The following is a 20,801-nucleotide window of genomic DNA, read 5'->3' as shown; positions in this document are numbered from 1 at the left end:
AAAACTAAAGAGCATAGCTAGGTTGAATTTCAACTCCATCACGTCACCAGAATTTAAGAAGTACCCTCCAATGCTTGCAGACACATGTCCTTCCACACAGCCACAAATCGGGAGAGTTGAAAGGGGACCCTGGGGTCATCTAGTCCAACCCTCCAAAATATAGGGTTCACAGCAAGATTTTGCAGCAAGATTTGTACTACCAAAGAGGCATACACATTTAAGTACAGATTTACAGCTGGGAAAGGAAACATCTATGCTCCTATCATGTACTAAGGAAGAGGAAAATAAAAGTACATAACTTTACACAGAACCCTTTTTGCAGATCTTGAGATAGTTTGAGTGAGTTTGAAATGATATTTAAGGAAGATTGAAGTGAACAGTTTTCGTAAGATAGGGAGAGGATCTCTTATAAAGCACAGTTAAAGCAGCCCTAGATTTGATTTTTTTTTTTTAAGGGAATACACGAGTGTTGCCCCCCTCCCCTCTTTGCAGTTTCCTTTAAAGGAAGCTTACTCGGGAGTAAATTTACCTGGCACAGAAGTAAGAAGGGGGAAAACAACTGAAAGAGGCAGAGTGAAACAAGGGGGAGGGGGGGCATTTTCTCTGTCCAACCAAATCAAAGTTAAAACTGGATTCAAATATTTTTCTTTGAATGAACACCATACTTTTATAGGCATATGCTTAATGAAGTACATACACTGCATTTTAGCTTGAGAGAGCAGTTGGCTCAACTAGGCTTTTGCAGCAGAAACATTAGGTTATCAGCACCTTCCAAAATAAGACTGTAGACTCACAATCTCAAAAGTTGGGGCAAAGCAAGAGGTGGGGTAAACATTTGCACACTTCATTCTCATTTTCTCTTATTTAGGACTGCTAAGATCCAGCATGGCTTCCTTAGATTTAAATTTTGAAGCAAGCTTGCAGTTTAAACTATGCACACTTAAGAAAGGCAGTCTGCCAGAGACAGAAGGAACAGACAACACACATAACAGACAACATGTAAACATACATCTTCTCATATATGTATTAACAGACAACACACATAACAGACAACATGTAAACATATATATTCTCATCCTTTAGTTGGTTATTGCAAGGAGATGGGCCACTACCTTTGGCTTCATTAAGTGAAATTAGTAGGAAGGTCCCACATGGTTTCATGAGCCTCCTTGCCTCTTCAAACACACCACCAGTTAATCAAACTGGTAGGGCTCACAACGCTTGGTTGACTGGGTACCCCTTTATAGATGCATGCGTTGCTGTTGTTGCTTTTTTGCTTTTTTCTTTTTTGGGGGGGTGTCTGGGATAGAGAAGGGGAAAAAGAGGGGTTGATTAGGATTGGTATGTCTAGGGGTTTGGTATGCTTAGTACAGGGACGTATAGTAGAGAGGAGAAGGGGCTTCTAGTTGCCTGGCAACTTCCTTAGTGGGTTTTAGAGAGCTCTAGCTATCCGGTTCCTTGCGTTCCATTTCCTATTTCCTTATTTCCTTATTTCCTGTAACCTGGGGTCTCTTTCCACTCTGCCGGTCCTGCCCAATTCCTCATGGGCTATCCCTCCTGGCAACCTCCTACCTATCGTCACATCTCAGGAAAAGGGGCCCTACTGGACGCCCGCGCCATGCGGTGCCAGATCGGGTGGTCCCTGGATAGAATTTCGGGTCGAAAATCCCCCTTGCTTTCGGAAGCGAGCTTACAGTACACGTGGTATGTAGCTCGACCGGTGCGGCTGGGATTGGGATAGAAAGCAAGACCACTTCCTGCCCCCTAGAAAGGACGCTCGGGAAGATCGGAAAGAGAGCTCCAACCCCTTGCTTTCAACTGGGATGCCCGTTGCAGAGAGTCGGCTATCTTTCAAGTCGGGTCTCTCCGTCTTACTTTCGGGCTCCCAATTGGTGCGGCTGGCTGGAGATTTTAAGGAAAAGGGATAGAGCTCAGAACCCCCCTTTCGGGTTGAGCAGCGGTCCCCGGTCTCTCTCACTAACCGGACCAAGAGAAAGGCAAGAAGGAGCGATAGAGAGGAGGGCAGAGAATTCAGTTGCCAGGAGACTTCCACCCCCTTCCCACCAGTGCACTGGATTTTCCTTTTTCCTTATACTCACGCGTCTTCTATGATGATCCCGGGATCGATGAATAAGCCGGCTGGATCCCTCTTTTGCTCCCCGGCTGAACTCCTAGGGCTTTCGATTACCGCCCAGAAGATGGCTGGGGGTCCAAAAGGATCTTCCCAGGCAAAATGGCCTGGAGCCGGCTGAAGATTTCGGGGCCCCCAGTCAGCAGCTCGGGAGAACCGCAAGCCCCACGTTGGGCAGCCAACTGTTACGGCTAAAATCTGGGTGCGGGGTTACTCTGCCACCCAGCTCATCGGACTAAGTCCGTGGGTCCCTGCGGAAGAAAATGAGCTCAGCCGGACGCAGGAGCAAACTGCAGAAGGTCCAAGTTTATTGCGCAACAGGTTCAAGGCGAGATTGAACAGCGAGAAAGGGGGTGACATGAACTTTTGAAATTTCCCTCCATGTCCCAGAATACAGTGCAAAATACCTCCCAGTTACATCACGAATACATTAAGGAAAGGTTGGGCTACACAGATTACATCATGAATACATTAAGGAGAGGTTGGGTTACACTGGATTAACATATGGAGGAGGGAGGGGGGAATATGCAGAGCTGGAGATATGCGCAGATAAGCACATCCTGAGAAGACAATGGTCCATGTACGCATAGTCTGTCACCTGGCATTGCCCGAGGAAAGGTTTGGCAGAGTGATTTTGACAGGATTACTTGAGAGATTATGGAGGACAGGGGGGGGGTGATGGAGTCCTAGAGAAATTGAGCAAATATATTGTAGTGAAGAAGACATGCCCCCCCCCTTCCGTAACAATATGAATAGGGTGTGTGAGCCTGTGACCTGGCTCAGGAACTAAGTATTTATCATTACAAAAGACTGGCCAAGCTCCCCAGGGTATCCAATCAAGTAAGCATTAACAGGTAACCTGCCAGACAGGAGATAAACAACGACAGGAGATAAACAACCCTGTCAGATTTCTGTTGTATACCGCCCCTTCTGTGATGTATGTATGATGTGTCTGGGGGGTGGTCTGTGATTGATGTATGTATGATGTTTCTACAAAGGGTTTGACTCATTGCAAGGCAGCTAGCCGACTTTAATTGTTGTGCAGAAGAGGAGATTGCAGCAAGGCAAGCATGCTTAACATGGGTTGATCTGAACCAGCAAAAAGCATCCACATTGCATGCAGAAAGGTCGCAGGTTTAGTTCCTAATGTCTCCGGGTATGGCTAAGAGAGGACACCAGTCTTCATTCCTGGAGAGCTGCTGCCAATCAGTGTAGACTCTGTGGGGCTCAGGAGCCCAGTTATGCCCAGTGCCTGCAGAGCTGGCAGCCTCTCACCCTTTTTGAAACACCCTCCCTTGTGGAGTCTTCCCTTAGCCTCCTCTCTCCTCTCCTTGGGAGTCCTCTGGGCAGCCGCTGCTGCCGCCCCGGTCTTTGAGCTGCACCCCCTGCCCCAAAGAGTGGTGCCCCCTCACACTGCCCTACAGGGGCCTGGGAAGCACCCCCTGGCCTGCCACAGAGGCACCATTCACCTGGGGAGCTTGTAGCCAGGGCTGCTGCAACAAACAGCTGCACAAGCATTTGAGGGGCAGAGAGGACAGAGGGCACATCAGAGGAGGAAGGGAAGGGAAGGGAAGGGAAGGGAAGGGAAGGGAAGGGAAGGGAAGGGAAGGGAGGAAGGAAGGAAGGAAGGAAGGAAGGAAGGAAGGAAGGAAGGAAGAAAGAAAGAAAGAAAGAAAGAAAGAAAGAAAGAAAGAAAGAAAGAAAGAAAGAAAGAAAGAAAGAAGCCAGTGTTGCCCGCAGCACCCCTGACCATCTTTCGTGGCACCCTGGGGTGCCACGGCACCCTGGTTGAAAACCACTGGTGTAGACAACACTGAGCTGGCTAGACCAAGGCTTTGACTCAGCATTCAGAGGCTTCTTATGTTTCTGCGCCTTGAACAGCTGTGTGGAAGAGGGGATTTCATTGAGCCCAGCTTGCTTAGTCAGCAGCATGGAGAAACTGAAACATGATCCACTAGCAAAACCCAGTACAGTAGTATCCTATCTTGCGTAGGGCAGACAATGTCCCTCCTTGTTTCCGCCCACCTCCTGCCTCTAACCATGCCTAACTGTAGCTTGATAAAGCAGCAGTGAGCCAATGATAAAGCTTATCTGCCCTTTCTGAACTAAATCAAGCCACTGTAGTGTGTGAAACTAGAGAGACCAGTGAACAAGCTGGTAGCTCTTTATCTGGGCTGTGTGCTTACCCAGAAAGGTGAGAGAGGCCTTTTGTTCTGTTTCCTTCCTTCAAAATGCCTTTGCAGCTTATCTTGGCCCAGCTAGGGCGGGCTTAACAGATGAGGCAAACAGTTCCCGACTTTGGATTTTGGAAAGGCACAGCCAAACCAACCGGGAAGTAACTCGTACCCTCCAACATTTCTCCGATGAAAATAAGGACACCCAATTCCATAATAACAACAACAACAACATTTATACCCTGCTCATAATATCTGGGCGGCTTCCAATGCATATAAAAACATAATAAAACATTAAGCATTAAATAACTCCCCCCTACAGGACTGCCTTCAGATGTCTTCTCAAGGTGTTATAGTTACTTATCTCCTTGCCTCAGGGCTCACATAACTCCCTACCTTCCAACATTTCTCAGACGAAAATACGGACGTCTTAAGGAAAAGTGGGACATTCCAGGGTCAAATCGGAAACTGGGACGGTTTCTGTAAATCAGGCACTGTCCCTGGAAAATAGGAGGGTCTGGTAACTGTTTTTTTAACAGGGGTGTGTGTGCACGTGTTTGTAATTGTTTCAGTTGCTTTGAGATATATATATATAAATAATTGTTTTCTACATATAGATTGCATTGCAAATCATTTTGTGATGCATCATAGGAAGTGATTCATAAATGCAGGCTTATCCTTGGGCCTGATCCGGAGGCTCCAGCTGGTGCAAAACGCTGCTGCTACATTGCCAGTGGGGACAGACAGACTATCGCCAGTGCATCCCTTCCAGGGCTCAAAAGATTTCACTGGTTGCTCATATGCTACCAGACCAGGTTCAAGGCTCTTGTATTAATTTACAAGGCTCTTAACAATTTGGGTCCAGGATATCTCAGGGACTGCCTAAACCCTTATACCCCAAGCGGATCCCTGAGATTTTCAGGGAAGTCACTGTTAATGCTCCCTCAAGCCACAAAGCTTCTATCCACCAGGAATTGTGCTCAGAAACTTACTGGGAGTCAATGTAGGTCTTTCAGGACCAGTGCTATATGGTTCCAGCAGCTGCTACCAGTCACCAGTCTAGCTGCTGCATTCTGGATTAGTCTAGCTATCATGCTAGAGGAGCTTTGCTTACTAAGTTTCTGCTGGTCATGTTAAAGACACAAGAGCGCAGCCAGGAAAAAATTTGGCAACCTTTGGTGATGACATTTGAGAACCAAATTTTCCCTCACAGGGCTCCTGTGCTGTTAATAGCTTCTGAACATACAAACAAACAAACAAACAAACAAACACACACACACACTTAGAAGGAGACTTTTTCCTGGCATGAAGATAAGTGGTAGGAACAAGTTGCACCTCTTAGAAACTTTTCTGAGTCCAGCAGCTGTTAAATGCGCAGGAGCTCTTCCAGGGGGTAAAAGCTAACAACCTCAACCATTAAACTTTTCAGACTGGTTATTAAAATTCTTCACCGGATTTTACAAGGTTGCCTGAATTAATTAGCCCTCTCAGTCCCTTAGTTTTGTAACTGTTTTTTTTTTTTTTTTTGAGTCCTTGAAAGGGTTGCTTCTCAAACATTTAAAACTTGCCTCCCCCCTACTAAATATACTTTCTACTCCACCAACCCGAAACAAATGATCAGAGCTGATGATTCACACTGTACATTTAAAGCATGTGACTTGCCCCATAGCATCCTGGGAAGTGGAGTTTGTTCAGGGTGCTGGGAATTGTGGCTCTGTAAGGGGGAAACCACAGTTCCCAGGATTCTTTGGGGGAAGTCATGTGTTTTAAATGTGTGGTGTAGATCTGCCCACGGATCCTTCCTGATGTTGGGTGGTGAAGTGAAAAACAAGAAGTCTTCTGCAAACCTGCTGTTGTTGCCCTCGAGGGCCTGCAGCTTGGAGGCACTAATCTCAATGGAGGCATAAACAGAGGCGTAGCAAGCCCCCTGCCAATATTGCAAGGAAGCTTCCTAACAACAAAGCAGTGGCGCTTTCTGTGCCTGCTTCTTCCCAAGCAAGGGCACAGTGAGGGCGCTTTCCACTGGGGGCAGTGAGGGTTTTTTGCCATGCAGACCCAGTCCTCTTGGCCAGAGGCACAACCAGAGAAGCAGACACGGAGCAATGGATCCAAACTACAAGAAAGAAGATTCCACCTAAACATTAGGAAGAACTTCCTGACAGTAAGAGCTGTTCGGCAGTGGAATTTGCTGCCAAGGAGTGTGGTGAAGTCTCCTTCTTTGGAGGTCTTTAAGCAGAGGCTTGGCAACCATATGTCAGGAGTGCTCTGATGGTGTTTCCTGTTTAGCAGGGGGTTGGACTCGATGGCCCTTGTGGTCTCTTCCAACTCTATGATTCTATGATTCTATGATTCTAACTTGCTTTAGGATGTTGTCTCTCCCTGGAAAGTCAGATACAGTGGTACCTCAGGTTACAGACGCTTCAGGTTACAGACTCCGCTAACCCAGAAATAGTACCTCGTGTTAAGAACTTTGCCCCAGGATTAGAACAGAAATCGCGCAGCAGCAGTGTGGCGGCAGCGGGAGGCCCCATTAGCTAAAGTGGTGCTTCAGGTTAAGAACAGTTTCAGGTTAAGAATGGACCTCCAGAACAAATTAAGTTCTTAACCAGAGGTACCACTGTACTCCAAAGGGAGGGCTTCCCCACAGTTAGATAACCACACATGGTAGAGCATCTGCTTTTTGTGCAGGAGATTCCAGTTCCATTCCTGACATCTATAGGTAGAGCTTGTGTACTTTTTCGTTATACACACCAACAACTGGGAAACACTGGCCTGCGAGCGCTCCAGTTGGAGAACAGCTTTTACCAAAGGTGTCATGGGCTTTGAAGACACTCGAACTCAGGACGCAAGGGAGAAACGTGCTAAGAGGAAGGCACGCTTGGCAAACCCTCATTGTGATCAACTCCCATCCAGAAACCAATGCCCCCATTGTGGAAGGATGTGTGGATTTTGAATTGGCCTCCATGGTCACTTACGGACTCACTGTTAAAACCCTATTTATGGAAGACAATCTTACTCAGCTACAAGTGATCGCTGAAGAAGAAGCGCTTTTTTTGTTGCAGAAGAAAATCCTCAAAAAACCCACCCCTCATTTATATATTAAAAGTGCATCGATTCATAGAATCGTAGAGGTGGAAGGGACCCCGAGGGTCATCTAGTCCAACCCCCTGCAGAGCAGGAATCTCAACTAAAGCATCCATGACAGATGACCATCCTTTGAGGGACTGTCAAGGAACAATCCTCTAACTCAGGTTTGGGAAGCCATTGGCCCTCCAGATGTTGCCCCAGGAAGAATGGTCAATGACTAGGGATTATGGGAGGTGTACTTCAGCAACATCTGGTGGGCCAAAGGTTCCTTGCACATGCTGTTAACAGAAGGAGCTCTCTGTTTGGAAGGGCTGCCTGGTGTGAAGCTGAAGAACCGCAAGAAGGAAGATCAGGAGCCTGGAAATAGCTGCCCTTTAGTACTTAATCAGCAGACATTTGGCCCCTGGCCCCCAGGAGTCTTCCCCATGATGGTGAGATGTATTGCATCATAAACTGCAGTATTCCCACTCCCGCCCCTGAATTTGCATCTATCTATAGTGTGTACAAATGTTATGCAATTCTGTAACAACCCTTTTTTGGGGGGTGACGACGGTTGTTGAAGGATTGCACAACGTCATGTGATTTATTTAAAAGTGACCCTCTTATGCTTGGGCATTTTCACTTTCTGGAGGAGGATGAAGACAATGTGATTTAGTGGTTAGTGTGTCAGACTAGGACCTGGGAGACCAGGGTTCAAATCCTCACATGGCCATGACAGTGGCATAGCGTGGGTTGCCAGTGCCCGGGGCTGTGTGGAGGTGTGGGTGGGTGGGAAACAGACAGAATACGCATGCCCATTCAGCTGCCTAATGGAAGTGTCTCCATCACCCAGGAAATTGTAGCCACAGAGACAGGAAAAGAAGAGTCGTTCTGTTGTCTGGAGAGGCCACTTTCTGCTTCGCATGGAGAAGCCGTTTTCAATGGAGCCCACGCAGCTGTATTGAGGCACCACCAGGTGTTGAAATCTTATGCCCCTAACAATTTCATGCCCGGGGCAACTGGCCCTTGCTATGCCACTGGGCAGTGAAGTTTCCTGGTTGCCTTTGGGCTGCCTCTCAGACTAACCTACCTCACAGCGTTGTGAACGGGGATTAAATGAGGAGGGGGGGAACCACGAGCTCCTTGGAGAAACGATTGGGAGAAATGTGCATCACAGAGAAGATGGTGAGGTGCCCCTCTGTGTTGACCCAGATGCGGAAGGGGACCAGAAGCTCAAGCCTGAGATGCCACATTCCTTACATAGAGTCCCCGATTTGCGGTTTTAGCCAAATGTGGTAAGCCTCTAAAGAGATTAGCGATGCATTTGTTTTTCTTTCTTGGGTGCTGCTGGAGAAATGGGTGTCTGCAGAAAGTGTGTTTTTCCATTTGCCTAGAACAAAGTTTTTATTCTCTCTCTTGCAGGGCTCCTCCTGTGCTTAACAGGCAGTAATCCAAGAGACGGAACTTTTCCCCATCACTGCACCTGCTGAAATTCCGCACCGTACACTGTCCTGTTCCGCCCTGCTGAAATCCCCTCTCCTGCACAACTATTAAAAAGTGCAAGAGCCCTGCCCTCTGCAACATCTGGGCATCCTACACAGCAGTCAGCCAGTGTAGATGATCAACTGGGACCAGCTGGATGGGATTTTGGGGGTGGGGAGGTGTAATTCTGCAATACAACATTGCCCCAATAATGGTCCATCAATGGTGGGATTATCCTGGACTGGCCACACATCCTTCCATGCTTTTAGCCGTGCTGTGATGCTTCCCCAGAGTTACTGCATTATTGTCATCTGAAGTGTCAATCTTGCATTACAGCCCAATGAAAGCGGGACGAAAAATAAACTGGAGCACTTTTGGTATGAAAAGCTACAGAATTTCATTCTTGATGACAGCCATTATAAAAGCTTTGCCAGCTACATTTCTGCTGGTTAGGCAGCTGCAGTGATACAGGAGTCCTGTTTTTTTAAAAAAGGGGAAGGAGAGAAACAGCCTTAAGCTCCACCAGTTGAATTTCTGCTTGTCGTGCAATGGTTAAATGGCAGCAATAGAGAGATTTGGAATGTGGCACAGCATAGCATTCAATGGTATGTCATGCTTAGGCTGCCAGGATTACTTTTGCATTATGAGAGGAAGTTCAACAGGTGAAGCTTTTCCAGTTGTTGCTCCTCCATCGCTGGAGAGACTTTGCCTGATTGTCTGCTGGCCATGAAACTGTGAAAACATCCAAAGGGCCCCAGCAGGAAAATATATTGACAACACTTTGCTATTGTATCTGAGAAGCACAGGCTGCTAAATCCGGTAGCCAACTTTTCATTGAGTCCACCGACGTATTTTTAAATTATTGGCTTAAATTAAAATTTGCAGATGGAGGAAAGTTCCTCAAAATATACTGTACCTTTCCAATAACAAATTTCTTCTGGCTTCTCAGCTGGAACAGCATGGGCTCCAGAAAAGTCTACATTTGCTTGAAATGCAACCATTTAAGAGGCTCTATTTTCTACATCTGATTAAACAGAGAAAACTGCCTTATAAAGAATCATAGTAAAGGTGGTTCACATGTTACATTGAACAAGTGCCCCTGTATACACAAATAGCTGACCTGGACATAGGTACATTTATTGACATGTAGCCTTCAGTGAGTGTACAGTCTGCATATATCTCAGCAAGTATACACTCTTTCCATTAGGGAGACTTTGCATATCAGTAGCAGGAGTAATTCGTTATATGCCCCTCCCATCTGACTGATTTGCCCCAGCCTCTCTGGTCTACAGGAGTGTCAGCTTGGCCCCGTGACCATGGGTGCCCAGGGCTGTGGGTGCCATGCACCGTGCATGGTCCTGTCACTGAAATTTGCGAGTGCCTGGCCACTTCATGGGGAATTTTGTGGGTGCTTGGGCACCCAGGGCCCCAGGGAATTGGCACCTATGCTGGGCTGTTTCCAGCGAGTTATAAAACCGCAATAAAACATCACACATTAGAAAACTTCCCTACACACGGCTGCCTTCAAATGTCTTCTAAAAGTCAGATAGTTGTTTATTTCCTTGGCATCTGATGGGAGGGCGTTCCACAGGGAGGGAGCCACTACTGAGAAGGCCCTCTGCCTGGTTCCCTGTAACCTCAGTTAACTTTGCAGTGAGGCAAATGCAAGAAGGCCCTCAGAGCTGGACCTCACTGTCTAGGATGAATGGTGTGGGTAGCGATTCCAGACCCTTCAAGTGCCTCCATTTTCCAGGGATGTCCCTGATTTAGAGAAGCCTTCCCAGTTTCTGATTTGATCCCAGAATGTCCTACTTTTCCTTAGGATGTCCCTATTTTTATTGGAGAAACGTTGGAGGGTATGGAGTTTTCTGACCCCTGGGCCATCTGAAGGAAATCCTGTATAGGGAAGTTTTAAAAAATGTTTAATGTTTTTATATATGTTGGAAGCTTCCCAGAGTGGCTGGGGCAACCCAGTAAGATGTGTGGGGTATAAACAGTAAAATTATCATTATGTTGTTTTTTTAAAAAATATTTTTATTACATTTTTTCCAGATAAGGACACCAAGTCAGATATACAAAGAAACAAGAATAGAAAAAACAGAAAAGAAGAAAAATTCATCATTTCAGAACTTTTTTCAATCTTCTACCGGACTTCCCCACATCCCCCTCACCGTGCATTCTTAACAATAAAAATGTCAGCAAATTATAACCTTAAACAGTAAAATTATCATTATGGAATGGGATGTCACTATTTTCATGGGAGAAATGTTGGATGGTATGAGATGCTCCTTCAGGTATACAGGGCCGAAGCCATTTAGGGCCTTAAAAGTCAACACCAGCTCTTTGAATTGTGTTTGGAAACATACTGGGGGCTGATGTAGATCTTTCAGGACCAGCGGCCGCTCCCAGCCACCAGTCTAGCAACCGCTTTCTCCGTTAGTTTAAGTTTCCGAGTCACCTTCAAAGGTGCAAAATGCCACTCTTTCCTGTCTCAAGTTCATTTGCACATTGAGATAAAATTGCAAAACACAGATCAGATTTGCCTAGAATCTCCGAGTATTGAAATCTGACAGCTGAAGCAAGCATTTGCAGAGTAATTTTTTTTGCAAATGTTGCAAACTCACCAAGATCCAAATCTACTGATCCTTTCTTAAAAGCATGGCGGCATGAAGATCATGAATGTTGTCGCTAGTACACATCTGGCACCCATGAAACCTGCAGGCAGCAAGATAAACTGAAATCAAATGGGTATCTTATCATTTGCGTCACCTCAAGTTGCATGGAAAGAATCACCACTAGGCAAGGAGGCAGGAAATCTGGGCAAATTTAGTTCTTCTTTTTCCCTCCCTCTTTTCGACTAAAAATAGCAATCATACGTGCTTGCGGGTTTCTTGTTTTTAAAAGAATTGTTTGTGAGGTTGACCTAAATCTCACAATTTGGGCTTTTCAGAAGTTGGCCAGACCTCCTAATTCACAGCGTAAACCTGCATCAAATTAGATTGCAAACCTGCCAACTTCATGTCTCGATAGACTTGTCTACATAGGCCTAGATATTATTTTCATAATAGCTTGCTTGTGCAGTCTTTCCCCCAAACAAATTATCATTTAAGGGAAAGACTATATATAGTGGTACCTCGGGTTACATACGCTTCAGGTTACAGACTCTGTTAACCCAGAAATAGTGCTTCAGGTTAAGAACTTTGCTTCAAGATGAGAACAGAAATTGCACAGCGGCAGCACGGCAGCAGCAGGAGGCCCCATTAGCTTAATTGGTGCTTCAGGTTAAGAACAGTTTCAGGTTAAGTACGGACCTCCGCAACGAATTAAGTACTTAACCCGAGGTACCACTGTAGTTATCAAAAAAAGAAGAAGTTGTAAAGTTCGACTAAGATCCCCAGAAATTTCCAAGCAATCCATGGGGGGTGGGGTGGGGGTGGGGGTTAGGATGGCTGTCCTGGTTCTGGACCTTGCGTGACCTGGAGACATTAGCAGGTGATGTTGCTTTGTTTTGGGGTCATGCAAAACTAAACTCCTGATTTTGAAATTCAGAGATCTGCTGTTCAGGGTTTCCACATCAAGATCATCCAAGACCCTGAGATCTCAAGAGCCCAAACATGAAACAGAGGGGCAGCCCTTGGAGATGTCACGGGAGTGTGTCCTGGAGATGGAGGTTAATTGGGAGAGGGGAGGAGGGCAGACCTTGCAGAGTATCTATGCTGTGATTTGCTGGCAGGTGGGCAAGTGTGCCTTATCTATAGTGCCCACCTGGAGATTCAGGTCCTCCACTTCTAAGTGGTTTACATAAAATATAAAATATTTATTTGAAAATGCCAGTAACCTGCAACTTTATAAAAACAAACAGAGATGAAATGTATCCAAGCGTATGAAAAATCAGCAGTTTTTTTAAATTGAGTTTTATAAATACAAAAAGTGAAAAAAGTAAAATAAAAAAACATATAAGCACATAGACATACAAAAAACAACAACTGCTGTTTACACAAACAAGAATTGTACCCACCCCCGTGACTGCACAGATCTTAGCACAAAATATGCAGAACAAAATTGCATGTCTGGGGAGTCTTGCCTAAACAAAAACAGTTTTAGGAAGTACTGGGGAAAATATAGCAAAGGTGCATGCCCTGATATCAATGGGTAGTGGCATTCCCATTTATTTCGGAAAGGGTGGGAGAGTGAAATTTCAAGTAAGCCACACCTTTTGAAATAATTCTTCTTCTTAAACCCTGCCTATCCTCCTAAGAAGCCCTGCCTTTTTTACAATCTCCCACCGCCAGCATTTCATAAGCCACCCAGAGAATTTATGCCATGGGGCAGCCAGTAAATAAACAGATACATACATTTGGTCAGGGGGAAAATCTGTAAGTATAAATCAGTGACACCATTTCAGGATTCTCAAATCTGGCCACCCAAAACGGCCATGGCACTATACCTCTTGGTGGGTAACTGACCTCCATTTGTTTTTGATCTGTTGAATTCACTTCTGTTTCCTTCCTTCTCTTCCTTCAAACCATAGCCCAAAGCTTGTTCTCTCCTGGATCCATTTCTGAATGCCCAGCCCAGTGTACTGGGATCACCCTGGCAAGTACTGTAACTGGCTCTCACAAACTCAAAAGGAGGAGCTGGTTAGATCTTATTACATCTGTGCTTTCATTCCAGGGAACTCCTCATCCAGGGGCTGAAACTCTCAATCTTTCCAGGACAAGCCAAGACGGCAACTTCCGGTGGCTTCCCCGCCCACCACAGAAATAGCACTTGTGTGTCATAATGGCCCCTTCTATGAATCATAATTTCTCTCCTTCTCCATGGCTGGTGCACCATTATTCAGAGCCGAGAGGAATCCTGGGATTATCTTATGCAATAAATGCCCTGTGTTTCATCGCTGGCTCCAAGAGGCATTTGGAGGTCTATTAAGCACATTCTGAAAGGCCGTTATGACACAGAAGCGCTATTTTTGCAAGGGCTTGTGGGTTGAACATCAGGACCTCAGAAGAGCCCTGATGCACCAGTCCAATGGCCCATTGAGTCCAGCATCCGACTCTCACTGTGGCCACTGTTGTAAATAAAAATATGCCCTTTTCCCTTATGGGGTATCCAAGAGCCCATATAGAGTCCTTACATAGGTTCCCTATTGGTAGGAGAAAATAACAGAGGCCAACCAGAGAATATTGAGAAGCAAAGCAGCTAGTAAGCTTGATCTTTATTAATCTGTTGCAACAGGGTGCTCCCCGCACACGCAGGAGAGGAATAGGACCCCCCAAAAATGCTGTGCAATGGCTTATAAATTCCCATCCTCTAGATCAAGACCACCCCCAGAAACATTATGCATACATCACAGAAGGGGTGTAACCTAAGACCACCCCTCAGATACATCCCACCTACATCACAGAAATTTTAATGTTGTTTTTCTCCTGTCACAGTTTATCTCCTGTCTGGCAAGTTACTTGATTGGATTGCCTGGGGAGCCTGGCCATTCTTTTGTAGTGGTAAAATACTTATTTCCTGGGCCAGGTCACAGGCTCACACCTTATTCAAACAGACATATCCTTGAGACAGGATTTGTGAGGAAAGAGACAATGGGGAGGCTTTTCCAGTTTAACCTTGCAGAGAAAGGATTTGGTCAGTTTAGGAATCAAAATGGTTCCAGGTTGGTCTTCCTGTGTTGATCTATGTATGTGCAGTTATGAACATTACCATATATCTAAGACCATAAAATTCCTATCACACCACCCAGGTGCCTGAGGGAAACCTTCAAGCAGCACCTGTGTGCAAGAACACGTTCTCCTCCCGTGGCTTCCAGCCACAGATTTTCAGAGGCGTAGCTGCCTCCACCTGTGGAGGCCGAGTAGAGGCATCCCAGCTAGAAGCCATCGATAGCCCTCTGCTTCACGAACATCCTCTGTGACTGCATCCTACAGGTTGCAGAAAACATCACTACAGTGGTACCTCGGGTTACAGACGCTTCAGGTTACAGACTCCTCTAACCCAGAAATAGTACCTTGGGTTAAGAACTTTGCTTCAGGATGAGAACAGAAATTGCACAGCAGTGGCATGGCAGCAACAGGAGGCCCCATTAGCTAAAGTGGTACCTCGGGTTAAGAACAGTTTCAGGTTAAGAACGGACCTCCAGAACAAATTAAGTTCTTAACCCAAGGTACCACTGTATATGTCCACCTGTCCTTTGTCAACAACAAATTGCCACTGTTTTTTTGTGTTGAATATGTGCTATATGGTAATTTATGGACCTAATAGGTGGGAGCCAGTGTGGTGTAGTGGTTAAGAGCAGTAGACTCGTAATCTGGTGAACCGGGTTCGATTCCTTGCTCCTCCACATGCAGCTGCTGGGTGACCTTGGGCTAGTCACACTTCTCTGAGGTCTCTCAGCCCCAATCACCTCACAGGGTGTTTGTTGTGGGGGAGGAAGGGAAAGGAGAATGGTAGCCGTTTTGAGACTCCTTTGGGTAGGGATAAAGTGGGATATCATACCCAAACTCCTCCTCCTCTTCTTCTAAAGCCATTTGCCCATAACAGTCCATGCAGAATGTAGGCACCCTATATATAGAAATGAGCAAACCAGTGATATTTTAGGGAGCAGGCTAGCAGGCAGGGGCCCATTACTTACATCATAGGAGCCTACACAACACTGTTGCTGTATGTAGGTTTTATTTTATTTGTTTTTATCTTATATTTTGGAAATGTACATCCAGTTTTTTTCCTTTAATTTTTTTGGGGGGCCCCAAGAGAGTGGGGCCCTAAACTGTAGCTTGTTTAGCTTATACGTAAATCCGTTTTCCAGAAGCTGTTGGACTCCATTTCCCCTCAGCCTCAGCTACCATGGCCAGTGGTGAAGGATGATGGGAATTGTAGCCTCAAACGTACAGTGGTGCCCCGCAAGACGAATGCCTCGCAAGACGGAAAACTTGCTAGACGAAAGAGTTTTCTGTTTTGGAGGTGCTTCGCAAAACGAATTTCCTATGGGCTTGCTTCGCAAGACGACAATGTCTTGCGAGTTCCTGCTGGTTCCCCCCCCTTTTCTAAGCCGCTAAGCCGCTTATCAGCTGATCCGATCAGCAGATAAGCCGCTAAAAGCCGCTAAAAGCCACTAATAGCGCTAACCCGCTAATCCGTCAATGGGCTTGCTTCGCAAGACAAAAAAACGCTAGACGAAGAGAATCACAGAATGGATTCTTTTCGTCTTGCGAGGCACCACTGTATTGGAAGGCATCAATATGGAGGCATCATATTGACCAACTACCCCTGGCTTTAATGAACTCTCTTGGGGGTGTACATCATAAACTTGCTGTTCTAATTTATACTAGGTATTTTGTGGTTTTCATATTGTAATTTTATGTCACGAACTCGCCCTGACATATGTAGATGAAGGTAGGTATACGAATTTAATAAGTAATAATCATGATAGCAAATCTCCCCACCCTTTCTACGCATCTACATAACATTATTTTATATCCGGTAGCTTTTTTATTGTTGTGTTTTATGGCGCTAGTTTAGATTATGATATTCCAGGTTTATTGCATCTCGGCACGCTCTGAAGCTGGATTGTTGGTTTTAAGGTTTGAAATGTTTGATGTTGCCTCAGGTCGCTTTGAGGAGACAACGAGCAAACAGAAATACACATGTTGCAAGGTTTGTGGTTTGGGGATAGGAAGATTCGTGGATCCAGAATGACTGTGAGGCTTCTTCAATAGACCCTGGGCAAAGCTGGCTAGCACCTTTTTATTTTATTTATTTATTGGTTAGGGAGATTACTGGCAAAATGGCTAGGAAATGCCTGAATGGGTGTGTGTCTCTCTCCCTCTGCTCCTGGGTGTCTAGGAGTTATTCCAGAAGACCTGCTTGTTTTCCCAACTTGTTTCCTTGGAGATTAGACGATGTTCACGATTTAATGAGCATTCGCCCAGAGTTGCTTAGGGGAGGCTAAATGTCATTGCATCAAAGCAAGTGTCCCACACTTTCCAATGTATCTTCCTGCCACTTTCATTATCACAAAAAGCCCAATCTCAGTAGGAAGTTATATCTCTCTACAATATATTTGCACTTGTTTGTCTTTTGGGCACCTATGAAAGACCTTTCTTTTTCAACATGCGCTTTAAATGGAGGTGTGTGGTTTTTTTTTAAAAAAAAATCCCAGTCTGTGTTCCTATTGGATTTGTGATCTTTTATTATTATTTTATGAAATTGTTTTTTGTTGTTAAATTGCTTTGAGGTGTTTCCTAGAAGGCAGTGCATAAATGGAATGCATTAAAATGAACAGAGAGATACCTACTCAGTCCTAAGGGAGAAACAGCCTGCACTTAAAAGAAAATAAATCAGAGCATGGAACACTTTCTACATATTTACCAAATAGGCTCTTTTTAATGTAGGGTTAGGACTTCCTGTGAGCAGGCAAGAGGGCTTAAGATATCAGCTCTGGAATGTCTGTTGAATGCCAAGGCACAATGCCCATACTCCACCTATCGGAACATACAAAATAAATAGGAAGAAGCTTCACTAAAATGTCTGATTTCACCTCTCAAAGTTTATTAAATGTGAAATTTCAAAATTCACCCCCCAGCATTGCAAGCTTCCCAAACGGTTGTCCTCCATCGGAACCAAGATGCTGTGTGTTCCTTATTTGGGTCACCTTACCCACAGAAATTTACCTATTGTCCAGCTTCATGGAGGGCAACCTTCCTTTCTAAACAGAGAATGCCCTTTAGTTATTTCAACTAGACTGCAAAGCCAAGCAGAAAGGCAAGCAGCCAAGACGGAAGGAAAGGCCCTCTGATTGTTGAAGGATATTCATTCAGCCACACTCAGAGATGCTGCCTTCTCACCACTGCCAGGTGCCAAAATGGCACTTCTTCTGGGTCGGACTGGCGGATCACAGAGAGCACTGCAGCGGGGGCCTTGTGGAAATTCCAGGTGGCTGCATTTGAAAGTCATCCAGCTGCTGAATTTGGCTCTTCGCTGTCATTTCTCAACCACTTCTGACCCCTCGAATGTCAACAGATGAGGGACATTCCTTGCTGGCAAGCTGGGTCCGTCCCCCCGGGGCCTTCTTTGATGGGATCCCTAAAAATAAATAAATACCCAAACCCTCCAGGATGTGCGATTGATGACTCACTGGAGTGGCATCAAACCCATTGCGTCAGGCAAAAGCCAACGCCCAAAGTTGGGATGGTTGGGTGGCGCCATGGTGGGGAGAGGAGCAGGGCTTTATGTTCACGATGTGGTGAACGGCCAACCCCAGCTGAGAAGCATGTCACATGACTCCATCCCTGCTGGATACGGCTCTAGGAAGGCCGTTTAGTAATAATGCCTTCTGTGTTAAGGCCTTGCCTGGTAGCCATAGGTGAGAAGGAATCACAAACAGAATTCTATTGGGATGAGTGAGTGAGAGAGCAAGGGAATTTTGGTCAAGTTGCTCCATATTTCCCTGTACTAAGCATAGAAACTAAATGGGTGTAGGAAAGCCCCTGTCTATCCAGCTTAGCATACCCTCCAACATTTCTCCGATGAAAACAGGGACGTTTGGTTTCATAATGATAATTTTACTATTTATACCCCACACATCTTACTGGGTTGTCCCAGCCACTCTGGACAGCTTCCAACATATATAAAACATAATAAAACATTAAACTTTTTTTCTTTTTTAAATTCCCTATACAGGATTGCCTTCAGACGGCTCGGGGGTCAGATAACTCCAACATTTCTCCCATGAAAATAGGGACATCCTAAGGAAAAGTGGGACATTCCAGGATCAAATTAGAAACCGGGATGGCTTCTCTAAATCAGGGACGGCCCTGGAAAATAGGGACACTTGGAGGGTCTGGCTTAGAAATGTAGACAGCTGTTGAAGGAGGGACAGAGCACTCCATCTCCCCTCTGCCAGCCCTCAGCTGGTCAGTAATATTCCTTGCAGGCTAGTAGCTTTTGTACACTTATTTGCAAGACTATAATGAGCGAAATAATAATAAAAAATAAACAATTTCCATCCTACTTGTCTACTGATGAACCTAGCGGGTTGTTACCTAAGTTCTACTTGAAGAAGAAAATCCATTGAAATTAAAGGACGTAAATTGTTATTATTATTTATTTATTTGATTCATTGAAGCCCATTAGTCATGTCCATTAATTTCAACGGGTCTACTCTGAATAATGCACAAGCCCTGGATATAGCCCACAGCAGCTGCCAGCAAAGATTTAAATCAACAGCAATAAATTATTTCGATCCTGCTTTTATACTAATGTACTCATGAGTGGTGATCATCCTGTATACATTCCTGCAATGCAGAAATCTTTTGCCCAACATCAGGCTCAAACTCGTGACCCGGAGATAAAGAGCCTTGTGCTTTACCAACTGAGCTATATCTCTTGATTATTATTTCATTAATAGTATTTTCTGTTTAGCTTTTCTGCTGATGTACTCAGAGCAGGGACCAGCATAGGTTTAAAAAGTAGTCGCAAGAAAACAATACAAATAATCAATTACAAGCAGCTCTGCAAGCCAGTCTAGACGTTAACACAGAAAGAACAGTAAAACTGGGAAGCGGCACAATCTAAATTTGCAGACAAAAAGACTGCTGAAATAAAAATGCCTTTACTAAGGGAAAAGGCTCAAGGTTCATACATTTTTCAAGGATAAAACTGGATTAGCCACCGTTTGCGTTCCAAATCAGACAAAGCCAAGCCTGCCAGTCTGATGCATGTATCTACAAAAATTTAAATAAGTAGTTGTGCATCACTTTTTGCAGGGAGGAGTGTACACTCTGAACATCTTAGCTATGCACCTAAATCATCCTATCTGTGCAGCCCTGAAGACTCCATTGTCAACTTGGATTGATGGGGCGGCATTGCTGGTATGCAGCTGGAACAGAGGTCGGTTGGCACTTGAGATAGACTCTCCAAATACAGTTGTACCTTGGTTTTCAAATGCCTTGTGAGTCGAATGTTTTGGCTCCTGAACACCGCAAACCCGGAAGTGAGTGTTTTGGTTTGTGAATTTTTTTGGAAGCCGAACGTCCGGCACGGCTTCCGATTGAGTGCAGGAAGCTCCTGAAGCCAATCGGAAGCTGTGCCTTGGTTTCCGAACATTTTCAGAAGTCAAATGAACTTCTGGAATGGATTCCATCCGAGAACCAAGGTATGACTGTAACTGCCATTTGCTAGCACCCCATTGCCCGGGTGATATATAACACGCCTGAACCCTGGCTGAGCCTCAAGACTTCAGGCTAATAAGTTGCCTCCTTCCCTTCTGATTCTTCCTCTGATACCCTTTGGCTACATTCACAAGATACATTTTAAGCACTATTTTAAGCACGCTTTGAACAGCTGTGGCTTCCTCCCAAGAATTCTGGGAGCTGTAGTTTGTTGAGGGTGCGGAGAGGAGTTTATTTATTTTTGCTTTTTTTATATATCCCAATGTGCTGCGCATAGCTCTACCTGCCTCGATATCATGCCCATACTGTCTGAACATGACAGTATGTATGGAACATAGTTATGTAATAGCTATTCCTCAATAGGATTTCATGTTAGAAGAGCTCTGGAGGGAAGCTGGGTTCTCCCTGGGAGATCTCTGGCTTCAGACGCACTGTGGTCACTCTTGTCCGGCACCTCAGTTTCTTTTCTGTAAAACGGGAATAATAATAATGATAATGACTCACTTCAGACAGCTGTCATCACGAGGGTGATTAACCAGTCTGGCAAAGCCTCGCAAAGCACTTCCCCGGTCTTGTATGAACGATTATTAATAAACAGCTCAAGGCTAAACTTACAGCCAACACAACTGACTCACACTTTGCCATGTGGTTGTAGCAAGGTCTTTTCTTCAGGCTGGCGAATGTAACCCCACTCACACCCATTTCTCCAGCTCCTCTCAGATTGCTTGGAGTTTGCTTCTTCATCTGTCGAGAGACTCCAAAAGAAAAACATAT

The 20,801-nt window shown here is 45.2% G+C and overlaps 2 long non-coding RNA genes across 2 annotated transcripts; one reads left to right on the top strand and one right to left on the bottom strand.

Annotated features, from left to right (window-relative positions):
- The first annotated feature begins 8,287 nt into the window (after window positions 1-8,287).
- On the top strand, window positions 8,288-9,335 carry LOC309537415. Its single transcript, XR_014221905.1, has 2 exons — window positions 8,288-8,666; window positions 8,794-9,335. It is a non-coding gene; the product is annotated as an uncharacterized lncRNA (long non-coding RNA).
- Window positions 9,336-9,351: 16 nt separating this feature from the next.
- On the bottom strand, window positions 9,352-13,600 carry LOC309537424. The gene is made up of 3 exons (XR_014221914.1): window positions 13,301-13,600; window positions 11,478-11,568; window positions 9,352-9,585 (listed from the first exon to the last, which is right to left on the bottom strand). It is a non-coding gene; the product is annotated as an uncharacterized lncRNA (long non-coding RNA).
- Between the last annotated feature and the right edge of the window lie 7,201 nt (window positions 13,601-20,801).

Source organism: Podarcis vaucheri, assembly GCF_965113315.1.
Source record: "Podarcis vaucheri genome assembly, chromosome: 7".
Taxonomy (NCBI): domain Eukaryota; kingdom Metazoa; phylum Chordata; class Lepidosauria; order Squamata; family Lacertidae; genus Podarcis; species Podarcis vaucheri.
This window is presented reverse-complemented; position numbering and strand designations above follow the sequence as displayed.